A 12697-nucleotide genomic window follows, 5' to 3' on the forward strand; every position below is an offset into this window, starting at 1 on the left:
CCTAGAGTTTTAATAGTTGTATAGATATAACAATAATCTTTTGTAATAAAATTGAAAAATTTTCCAACACAGACTTTAGTTCATCGTACAGTTCTTGGCCGGTTGTAGTTCCTTTCATCGGAATCAGTGAACAAAATTCTTCGGTAATATTAAATTTGGTGCCAATACCACGTAAAAATATAGCCAGTTGTGCTGTATCGCTAATATCGCAACTCTCATCAAGTGCCAAAGAACAGTATTTGAATTTTGCAATGCGTTCACGAAGTGTTGTTGCTATGTCGTCGGACAAGTCTTCAATTCTCCTTGCAATAGTGAATCTTGATAAACTAATGTTTGAAATAATATTTATTTTGTCAGGAAATGCTATTCAATCAAACATTCTTTTATCATCTCTCCATCCGCAAAAGGTTTCATTTTTTTTGCCAGTATTTGACTGACAACAAAGTAGCCTTTACTGCCATATTTGATAAAATAGCTTGATTTTGAAAAGTAGCCTGTTGTTTTCCCAAGTTTTTCTCCATTTGATTAAACTTATCTATCCGGAGTTGTCCTGTTAAGTTTTTATATTGTTGTTCATGTTTTGTGTCGTAATGCCTTTTTATGTTATATTCTTTTAATGTCGACACAGTCTCTGAGCATATTAAGCATACAGCTTTATCTTTGACGAAACTGAAAAAATTATCAAATTTCCGCTTTTCTTGCAACCTTCCCTTTCTTTGTTTGCTTTTTCGACATGCTATTATGGATTAAAAATTTGAAAGTAAAAAAAACTCTAATATTACTTTTTTGACAATAATATTGCACTCATGCCTTTCAAGAAACACAAGAATTGCTAAAATTGCTAGTTAAAAGCAAACCAGTCTAACTGATTGTGTGATACATCACAAAAAATTATTTCGGTATAGTATGTACTACCATTTTATTATAATTAATTTTATAACAATATATTTATAATGGGAGAAAGTCGATAAAATATATTCAATTTTAGAAATGCTAGGTGGGCCGCATAAACATGTTTAACGGGCCGCAAGAGACCCGCTGGCCGCATGTTGCTCATCTCTGCTTTATACCATATCTGATGTTTACCGATTTTGTTACAAAGTCGTTGACTTTCAGCTATATATTAAATCCTTTCACCCATCATTACTCAATCCATCATTATCTTTACGTCGTAATGGTCGTTTAATCAATTTTAAAAGCAATTTTTATCAAATATTCGTGAAATATTTGTTTATATCTCAACGGTTTTTTTCGGTGATTCATAGCCTTGGCCAAGTTATAATTGTGGATTCCCGGTCGACATTCTTTGTACATATAAGGAGGTAGAAAGTAAATGCGTTTAAGTGCACTTTTGGTAGTTCTGAGATAATTGGATAAAGTTTTGAAAACTCTCTTAATATTTCAATATTTTATTTAAAGACGAAAAATATTGCAAAAAAGAATTTGTATATATTTTTATACATTTTTTTGTAAAAATGTACTTCAGTCATTATGTATGTAAAAAAATAGCATGGTAAAATGATTCAAGAGTACAATTATTGTATTAAAATAAATTTTGTTGAATGTTTCTTGATTCATTTATGAATAACCTCACTTTTAGTTATGTATAAAGTTATCTTAAGATTAAATCTTTTCTACAAAATTAACATAATTACCATCACTTTCCCAGTCATTTTTCTTACTCATGTAACCTTACCAATTCTGCAAAATATGTGTCTTAACTAATAAAAAATTAATAGACTGTGACAACATATTAACACACGTAGAACATTGAAAAACAGCGAGAAATAAAATTATTTAAGTGCACTGGAATCGTATATATATGTTTATGCAAAAACACTTTCGTAGCGATTTGAGTCATCATCATAAGTTTTGTAAAAACCACTTGGTTATCGTAACGGAACTCCAATTGAACGTGATGAATCTGCCACAAGTGTAATCATACTGTTACATTTAACCCTTTGTTGCCTGACTGTATTCAAAAGCACCATATTATTTAAACAAGTAATATTTGGACAGCAAGCTTAAGAATACCGTTTGGCCTGACGGTACTTCGGTTTCGAAGAAAGTCCTGTTCACGAACATTTTTCACACTGTAATTCAGCAGTAGATGTTTTCTTGACATGCCTTAGTCCTGTTGCTGAAACTATAGTTTACCAGTCGAATTTGTATGCTATCCACAGGAACAGAATTGTTAACCTTACAAAAGAAGAGTTTTATGCATTTATTGGTATATATTACCTCCTTAGCGTTATTGGTCATCTAGCAATGATTTAGGAATTCCCTTGATCACAAACACTATGGCTCGGGATAGACTTAATAAGATTTTATCAAATGTGCATTGCAACGATCACAATCTGACTCCTACTAATACCGATAAATTGTTCAAACTTCTACCTTTTATTCTAAAACTAAATGAAATCTTGAGACGTTATATTTCGGTACGAGGGAATTATCCATAGATGAGTCAATGATAGCATTCAAAGGTCGATTATTGATCAAACAATACAATTCCATGAAACCCATCAAAAGGGGTTATAAAGTATGGGCACTTGCTGACCAGAAGGGTTATATTTTGCGATTCGATGTATATCAAGGGAAAAATGGAGCTATGAATGAAGAATAGAAGGACTATTGGTTAGGAGAAAAAGGAATGGGACAAAAACGAGTGATCTACTTCGATAATTTTATTTTTTCTGTACCTCTTGTAGAGAAATTAAAAGCAGAAAATACATTTGCGTGTGGAACTATAAGAGCAAACAAGAAATTTATTCCAAAAAATTTAGTATCTAATAAGCAAATGACCCGAGGTGATTATGATTACAGATTCAGTTTACAGAATATAGGGTTTTTCAAGTGGAAAGACAACAAATTGGTTCACGTTCCAAGAAAGTAAAGAGGTGGTTCTTCAGTGGAAGTGCCTTGCCCTAGCATTGTAAAGGATTACAACAAATTTATGGGCGTAGTTGATCTAAGAAATGGTGGTATTAAATTTTTTGGGGACTAATAGATATTGTTTTTGTAAATGGATACGTGATTCATTGTCAACTTTTCGGAAAACCCCCACTTGGGTTAATGACGTATAAAACGAAAAGTGGCAAGAATTCGAAGAAAAGAACATCTAATGAGAGAATATCGACAGTAACAAACAAACTAAGGAAAACTAAATATTCTATACCATTTGATATTCGTCTTTCAAATATAGAATCATACTAGGTGAAATATGTCAAGGAAAGAGGAAGATGCGAGCTATGTTCTGAACATATTCAATCTAGACCTCATTCAAAATGGCATGTGTAATGTTTTCTTATGTTGCAACGAAAAAAAAAACTGTATGGCAAAATATCATTCTGTAGAATAAGTTCATACTGTTTCAATAAAAATGACAGTAATTTTTGCAATTCCATGCAAAATATTTTTTTTTCCGTGTTTTTTGTACGTCGGCAACAAAGGGTTAAGGATAAGTGTATTCTTATTCTCAATGTCAGTTTATCGGTTTCAAAGAGCACCGCATTTGCTTTTGATTATACTTTTTCCCCTGATCGTCGAATTAGATGTTCTAATTCAATTTGGAAGGTTTAATTTGGAGCTTTAATTGATTTTTGGGACATAGCGTGATTACCGAAAATTTGCAGAAACGATTAAGTTGCAATAAGAAGTGTTTCTTCCATATCCATTTAGGTCAGCGTTTGTCAACCTTTCGGTATTCGGGGCCCAATTTTTAATAACAATTTTTATGGCGTCCCCTACCTTTCTTTTTCATATACTAATAAAATACGACGTATATTATACGTTCAAAATTTGGACCCTAATCCCCTTAGTGCAGCGTGTTGTTAGAGCCCTAGACCCTAGACTCTAGGCCTAGAGCTTATTTGTGATTGAATTGAGTTACTTGGTTGATATATTCGAGAAATTAAATACCCAGAATCTACAACTCCAAGGAGCGAACACACATATGTTGGATAGCAGTGACAAAGTTAGTGCTTTTTGTAGAAAGTTGGAGCTGTGGAGCAAATTTGAACGAGTGTGTCAAAACATACAAGGAAGAAGAACAGTATGTGAAAGTTGTTTTTGTAGCAACTAACAATAGAAAGTCATTTACCCATGTTGGCATAGGATTTTAAAAAGTGTTTTCTTGCTGATGACAAATTGGTAGCAAGTTACGAGTGGGTTAGGGATCCATTTCGAACTACTCCCGAAGGTCTCTTAACTGCAGAAGAAGAAATCTTCATAGACTTTACTGCAAGCGGCGAAATCAAGAGAGAATTTAGTAATGAATCTCTCTTTGAATTTTGAGCGAGAGTGCGTGATGCCTTTGCGTAGCCGGATTTTCTGTGGTGGCTGCTTTAAAAAGAAAATATAGGTATCGACTAAATATAAACAAAGACCGTAGTGATGAGTTTATTATTAGTTTCATTTGGCATTTGACAGTACCTACCGATATAATCATATTTATAATAATTAAATAGTATATTAGTTTAAACGTGTACTGTACTTACTTAATTTCTTGCAATGTTAGAATAAATATCATTTAATATATCATTATCCGATGGTCACGAAAAAGCTTACAAATAAACAAAATCCGTGGATTACTGACATTATTAAAATAATGCAAGATTTACGTGATAAAGCGCACAAACGTTTCTTAAACAAAAAAACTAGAGGGCATTATGAATACTACAAAGATCTCCGCAATTATGTAAATCAGTCAATTCGTAGGGAAAAAAAGTATATTTCCAGCATCACCTTAACCAAAATATAAAAAATCCATGGAAAGCTTTGAATAATTTAGGTGTAATCCAAAGGACAAAAAATGAACTACCGGTGAACTTACAAAATCCCGATGATATCAATAAATATTTCTTACAAGCTTCACTTCCTGTGCATCATGTACATCCTAACACCTACAGATACTATATGAGCTGCCGACGTCTCTTGAATGTATTTGAGTTTCAATTGGTGTCTGAGGACCAGGTGATGATGACGATTAACTCGATTAAGTCGACCGCTACCGGCTGGGACGGGCTGAATATAAAGGCTGTGAAAATGTGTTGTCCTCATATTTTGCCGCAGCTAGTAAATATTATAAATACATGTATTGTTGATGGGAAATTTCCTATCGATTGGAAAAGGTTGTTGGTAATACCTGTACCAAAAAAATCCAACCCCGTAATTTCGGACTTACGACCGATCAGCATTCTCCCTGTTTTTGCTAAAGTGTGTGAAAAACTGTTGTGGCAACAAATGAATCAGTTTGTTTCGTGTGAGGATATTTTGTCTTAAGTACAGTCGGGTTTTAGATCGGGGTTTAGCTGCACCACAGCATTTTTGTGTGTAGTGGATGATATTTTGAGGGCTGCAGATGACAATAATATAACTATCCTATGTCTTATAGACTACAGTAAAGCCTTTGATATGATCAATCACCAGCTGCTTTTTGCTATACTTTATCACAATGGGGTTGGACCTAAGGCATTGAATTTGCTTAGTGAATATGTTGCTGGGCGAAAGCAAGCCGTGAGCCTAGGTGGCAGTAGGTTAGATTTTCTGGTATCTACTTCTGGGTGTCCACAGAGGTCTATATTGTCACCACTGTTGTTTTCTATTTATGTTAGAAGCATATCAAACTGCTTAAAATACTCCAAATATCACTATTATGCTGATGACACCCAGATTTATATATCGGGCAAGGAAACGGAGTTGGATGAGTTATGTGGTCGGCTTGAGAATGATTTGTCATCGACATTGGATTATTCCCAGCGACATGGACTACAAATTAACAGTAGCAAAACCGAGCTTATTGTATTTGGTCCGCGAAGGCTTAGAAATAGAGTAAAGGATAGGATTAAGATAACACTAAATGGAGATTGTTTATAGGTAAAGGAAAAAGTAAAAAATTTTGGAGTTGTGCTAGACGAGGCTTTGAGCTTTCGCGACCATATAAATTTATGTCTAAAAAAGACTTTTATTCACATGAAAAAATTATATAACATGAGACATTATATTTCCCGAAAGTTGAAAATCATGCTCTGTGATTCCTTGGTCCTGTCCCATTTTAATTATGCGGATGCACTGTACTCTCCGTTCTTGACTTCTCAGCTGCGAGCGAGAGTGCAACGAATACAGAATTCATGTATACGCTTGATTTTTGGTTTGAGACGGTGAGTCATAAATTGGAGGAGCTTAATTGGCTTAATATGCATAATCGAAGAACAATGCATACTATTGTTCTCTTTTATAAAATAATTGTTACGGGTGTGCCTCCTGACCTAACTGATAAAATCCGCTGGCGGTTCGATGTACATACACTTAATATTAGATTTAAGAGAGCATTATCACCTCCGTTTCATAAGACAGAACGTTTCAAAAATAGCTACACTTACCAAATTTTTAAGTTATACAACATGTACATTTTCGGCGCGGGTTTTCATCCATCAGCAATTTCGGTGGGCTCAATTAGGTTAGCCATGTTTAAAAAACTGTTTCGCGCTCAATTAATAAATTCTTGATTTAGCTAAGAAAATGAAAATTTGGCTTTGTTTCCGTAATTAAATATGATTTTTGTGCTGTATCCTTGTGCGATCATTACTGGGTCGATTATGGGCGCATGGAAGATCAGCTTTTTTCTGCTGAATGCGCATCATACGGTTGCTCTATTATAATTTCAATTTTGTTATCTTTAAGTTCTTGTTACTATTAAGCTTTTTTTTTTCTCTTTTGTATTTCTTTTCATTTGTACTTGTTTTCAGTGGAGCAATAAACTATATATTATTATTATTGTTATTATTTTGCTTTTCTTTCTGTGAATTAATTTTTTAATTAGTAATTATCGTTTTTTTTCATTTTGATGTGATAGCGTCCCACAGATTGAGAAACGCTGATTTATGTTGAACCCTACATTACGATGTACTGTCATTACTGTCATTAGCCAACGAATGGTTCTACATATTGAATTCAATTCGGTGAGAGCATCGAAATATTTCATACTCATGCGATGTTGATGTCCAGCTTTTCCTCCAGCTCTTCGGTGAATAACACGGCAATAACACAGTACAAGTTACTCAATCCACCCGGCTTTAATTCCGCTGCTGTGGTCTTAGATGTTAATCTTAGACCAGCGGTTCTTTTACCCAATCTGTATGCATTTGTGTTTTTATAAAGCATTGTTATCAACTGTCTTTTCTAAAATGTAGTTATGCATACCAAAGAACATAATTATGCCACGGAGTACTCCCAGCGATGGAAGTCTTATTCTTAACGATTATAAGATAAAATGAATAGTTGCAGGGTTTCGTTGCTATATATATTAAAATGCCAAACCACGCATCTAAAATCAATTTAAGACTTAATACAAACCGTTATCTTGCCTAAGAGAGTTTTAATTCACCAGAAGTAATTAAAATTCCTAACAGTCCTTTCGAACAAGTTACTTCTTCGACCATCGATTGACGACGTAATGAGGGTTTTAATGAAAATGGATGAGCATCCAGACAAACTTATCGAATAACTTTAGATAGGAATAGCAAACGATTTACTTAAGAAGGTCACCTAAGTAACAGTCATTGAAATTTTTTGGTTTGTTTGATGATTATGTTTTGTTTCGTCAGGTACAACACATAAATCCCACAAAATCGCTTGCACATGTTTGACGGAAATAAAAATTTCCATGAATACGGAATTTTCGTTTTATCCTCCGGGCTCGAAGGCGTCGCGAACTCGACAGTGACAGACGATTCTTATGTGTATAAAGCTTGATTCGCACCGGTGCAAAGTGATAGTAAAATATTGCATTTTTTTGCGTTGCCTTAGCGGTTCTTCTTCTTTGTCGCCGAAGAAAACGCAGAACGAAACGAAACGGAGCGATATGCAGTTGCCTGGAAAACGAATTTTCAAACGTTTGTCGAACGTCTCTTGGAACCTTTCCAATACACCAACAAAATGGGGAGCTCGAAATGTGACGACCTTATATCGACGTGTCACACTTTAGAGAACGATCGTGACAATGGTTATTGAAAGTGGTAAGTATGTATAGATTTGTGCAAAAAGTGTAAAACGATAAAAACTATTTTATGTAACTATATAGGTTTGTATCATTTATCTTGATATCAAGTAAACGTAATAAGGCACTAAAAAAATTGAGGAAAAAATGAAGAGATTTTCGATAGTAGCAGGAAGAGGGGAAAAGCAATTGAGAGCCACTAGAGGATTTTCGCGACGTTTTTGGAACGCTACGAATTTTAACAGTCTCCCAAGTTGCGCATACCGTCGTCAGAAAAGGGAAATAACCCTCCTCCTCTTCTCCTATACAGTTTTCACCGTTGGGGCGACCTGTTTTTCTGTTGCTGCTGGGGGAAAAATCACATCCACTTGGCATATTCCAAGAATGTACTCGAGAGTTACATTGTTTTAAAAGGGGACGTGATTTAGACTTGTTTTATTTTTCAACTTTATACACTCCACTCGTATTTCGGGTAAAAACAAGAACGCTAAAAATAAATGTACAGCTTTATTTTTCTCGCAATCTTAAAACTATTTTTCCCCTTCTAAAAGAGATGGATTTAATAATTCTTTTTGCAAGATTATTCGTTTTATATTAATGTGTTTGCTTCTATAATTAATGATAGGAAAAAATCTTAAAGCCTGAAAAAGTGTTTACGATCCTGAAGGATCCCCTAAACGGGACTCTATTTGCTTAAAATACCCATTTTGACGGCAGAGCGGCGGAGAAAAAGCTTCGTCTAGGTAACTAAATTTTAAACCAAAATAGAACTCCGCATTTTAGAACGCACCACCCCTGCTGAATATTTCATGAAACAGTCGATGCAGCGGAATAAAGAGTCAGCCAAAACGGAACCTCCCACTGAACTGAACGACGAACGCGACTGTTGTATTTGCTTATCACAAGTACCAGCAATAGTAAAACTGAAAACTATTTTATGCCAACTCCTACATTTTGAGATTAACGTCGGATTTAGAATTTAAAATATTTTTAAATCACCATTTTTAAGGAAGTTGATGTAATTGCTTCATTGTTGTTTAAGTTTTTCAATTTTACTGATTTTACCTTTATTTTTAACGTATCTATTTTTGTTGAACGGTTTATAAGTCCAGCATTAAGGTTTTTAATTAAAGTGATTAATTAAGTAATTAATTGCTTTGAAACACACACTCTATCTGGCCACCAACATACACCGCTTTGAGCTTATTTTTTCAATCATTAAGTTAATCAACGGAAATCTGTTTAGGTTTACTTTTAATCATAATTATAAAAAATCGTTACACAAAAATCCCCAAAAATGCAAATTTACTTCAATTTCAAATTCATAGTAACCGAAGAGAACTCCCGATCAAATAAGTCGTGGTCAAACTTGTTATGAAATCCTTTTTTTCTTTTCAGTGCATAAACAAGTTCTACAGTAATGATAGGGTTTGTTCCAGTTTCATCGTGTTTCAGTATAAAAATAAAAGCTTATGGCTTGAACGATGTATTTTTTCTTTATTCATTAAATTCGGTGTTTCGCCGTTGAGGCATCTACGGGCACGACGTCATCGGACAAATGATGGACATAACGAGAGAGTCGACATATGGGAAACACCTTCCGAATGAAGAAATTAATGTTCGATGTATGATTAAATTTACATTTATGAAACAAATTGTTTTGTATTATTGATGTTAAAACTCCAAGTTATTCACGCCTTGTATAACCTCAAAGTTATTTTTCTTAGACACATGAATAGGTTAAGCCAAAAAATATATTGAAAAACATGATATTTAAAAAAGAATTAAGTCGAAACGATGTGGAATGAATATTAAATTTGGGTGATCAACTCAAATACACAAGATACAAATTATTGAACGAAAAACAAAAACTTTAACTCGAGTCACACTCTTCTTCACGACATCTTTGAGTGGACTGAGGATGCGTAATTGAAACTGGTTGTAGGTTAAGGAAAGTTGAGCGTTAAGAAAAGCGGGAAAATTCGAAATGTAGTTCCTTAATTGAACCTGACTATTTAAAATAAATATAGCTATTGTAACATTTTTAGAAAAATCTCTGGATGTTAAATTCGGAAATGTCGTTGAGTAGGTTCTCTACATTATCCTTTTTATATTTGTTTATGAAATATTCCTCATAGAGATCAAGCTTTTTTGATTTATTAATATTTTTAAGGAGTGAGATATTGTTACTGCTGATTGAATGGTTGTGTGTATGTAAGTGTTTAAACACGTTAGATGTTTGTTTTTTTTATGTTCTTTAAGTCTAGATGCTAAATTTCTTCCCGTTTGTCCCACGTATCTACAACTGCATTCCTCACATTGTATCAGATATACACCGCTCTTTTGTATTTCATCAAATTTATGTTTATTGTTGGTAATTATCTGGCTGATTTTTGTACCTGATAAGAACGCTGGGATGATGTTATATTTTCTAATATTTTTGTTAAGTTTGTTCAGGTTGTGGCTATAAGTTAAAGTTAAGTATTGTTTTTTGGTTTGGAAATTTGGGTAAACTAATTTTCTAACATTATTGTTATGTATACTGTTAATGATATCCTGCATAAAGGTGATGTTATAACCGTTATTAATCCCTATTTTTATAATATTGTTTAGTTCCGTTTGAAAGTTATTTTTATTAAGTTGTATAATCTCCCAGTAAACAAATTTGCGTTTCAGAAACATTTCTGATACATATTATTGAAAAATGAAACGTTTCTTCGACATATTTCTGAAACATAGATGAAACGTGTCTGAAACTGCTAATGTCCGACCCTTTTTATGTTTTATTGAAACGTTTCTATTGAAACGTTTCTGCAACATACAGCTGACAATTACGGTACACTACTAAAATGTTTCATTAATGGTTTTGAATTATTTCTATAATGTTTTGTTTACATTTACATTACATTAATGGTATGTATCATAAACATTTAAAAATAATTTCTGAAGGGTTTCGTTGACGTATCAGGGATGTACATATGTATGTAAAGATATAATTTCGGTGACGTGTAGCGTCTGCATCCTGGACAAGATGCTCATACATGCTTCCTCAAAAGATATGCATATGCTGAGGAAGCATTTCTGAGCATACCACCCAGGGCACAGACGGTGGACGCTGCAACAAAATCATACCTTAAGGTAGGAAAAATAATAATGTAAGTACGATATGGTACGATACTTGTTACTTACCGCCTACTGTACCAAATTTCAAAATTATCAGTCAATAATTTCTACTATTCTGTTTTCTCATTGATTAGGACATATAAAGTAAGTATAAGAGTAGGTATGCTAAATATATTTAGTAAATATGTATACAAAATATATTAAAATGGCAACTAAAATAAAATTCTTATTTGTAAACAAATTAAACATAAACATTCCAATAATTTATGTAGGTCATTTAAATATAAAGTTAAATTTAGATCATATTAGTGGTATTTTTAATTATTTTTATTTCTGTTTATATATGAATAACCGAAAGAATTTTTTTTTCTCAAACGAAACATTGTTTCATTTAAAACACATATATTTGTGATGTTTCGCCAGAGATCCCCAGCTTCTTCAGACTACAAGTAAAGAATACCTATAATATATTTAATAATAATAATTATAATAATATATTTAACATTTTTTTTATTTTAGTTATTGGAGATATCACATGTTGTAAAATTCTTTTTATGAAGAGAAACTATCAGTATTACAAAATAACTTACAAAAACAGTTACATGACAATTTACATGTCAGATAATACAATAAAACAAGTAATGTACCACAAACGATGTACTACAGTCGTGGAATTGTTTATTTTTCTTAATAAAAAGAATTTTACAACATGTGGTCTCACTTATAACAATAAGACTTTTACAAAATAAATAGGTCTTCTTTACTTGTAGTCTGAAGAAGCTGGGGATCTCTTTCATCATCTTTTTATGATTGTTCAAGACTAAGAAATTTAACTAAAATTTAAATAACCTACATAAAACTAAAACATAAAAGTACAAAACTACATAAAATATACATATATGGAGAAATGGCAACACAAAATCTTGCACTACGTTTTCAGTATTGCGACGAGTAAACGAAAGAAAGAATACTAAAAGAAAATAACAATATTCTTTATTATCTCATCTGCGGTTTCCTTATTTCGCCTATTATAACGTAAATTCGCTTGTCGTAACCAATTGCTTACTACCACTTCATATTCTTTATCAGTTAAATGGAAGCACTTCCTAACTGCCACTAAAATGTATGTTTAAATTAGAATTCGGTCTTGGAAAAAGTTTTAAACTCCTCCTTAACCAACGCGATTTATTCGCTGTAACGGCGATTGTTTCGCATGACGTCGCCAGACCGACGCGAAAGTATCGCTACACCCACGGTTTTTGTCGTTGTCACCTGACAGTTGAAAAAGTCGGTTTGGGCACGTTTGTGCATGTTCATTTGCCGCCGTGTCGACTTGGCGACAACATTATCAAGCTAACAATCGCCGTCGCAGCCAATACATCGCGTTGGTTAAGGAATAACTTTGTCAATATAATATTCTTCGGCTAAATTCAATCACAAGATTTAAGTCATTTTAAACAAGAATGTTTTTAGATAAATTTAAAAACAACTAAACCTAGTGGTGATATATAAAAAAACTTATACGAAACTTACCTGCGCCATTCTAAACCAATATTCGAGCCACAGAACAGATAT

At 33.2% G+C, this 12697-nt stretch overlaps 1 long non-coding RNA gene across 1 annotated transcript; it reads left to right on the forward strand.

Moving 5' to 3' along the window:
* Positions 1-10678: 10678 nt before the first annotated feature.
* Positions 10679-11087, forward strand: LOC139430244 (uncharacterized). The gene is made up of 2 exons (XR_011640707.1): positions 10679-10912; positions 10968-11087. It is a non-coding gene; the product is annotated as an uncharacterized lncRNA (long non-coding RNA).
* The last annotated feature ends 1610 nt before the right edge of the window (positions 11088-12697 follow it).

This window comes from Onthophagus taurus, chromosome 6 (assembly GCF_036711975.1).
Source record: "Onthophagus taurus isolate NC chromosome 6, IU_Otau_3.0, whole genome shotgun sequence".
NCBI classification, from domain to species: Eukaryota; Metazoa; Arthropoda; class Insecta; order Coleoptera; family Scarabaeidae; genus Onthophagus; species Onthophagus taurus.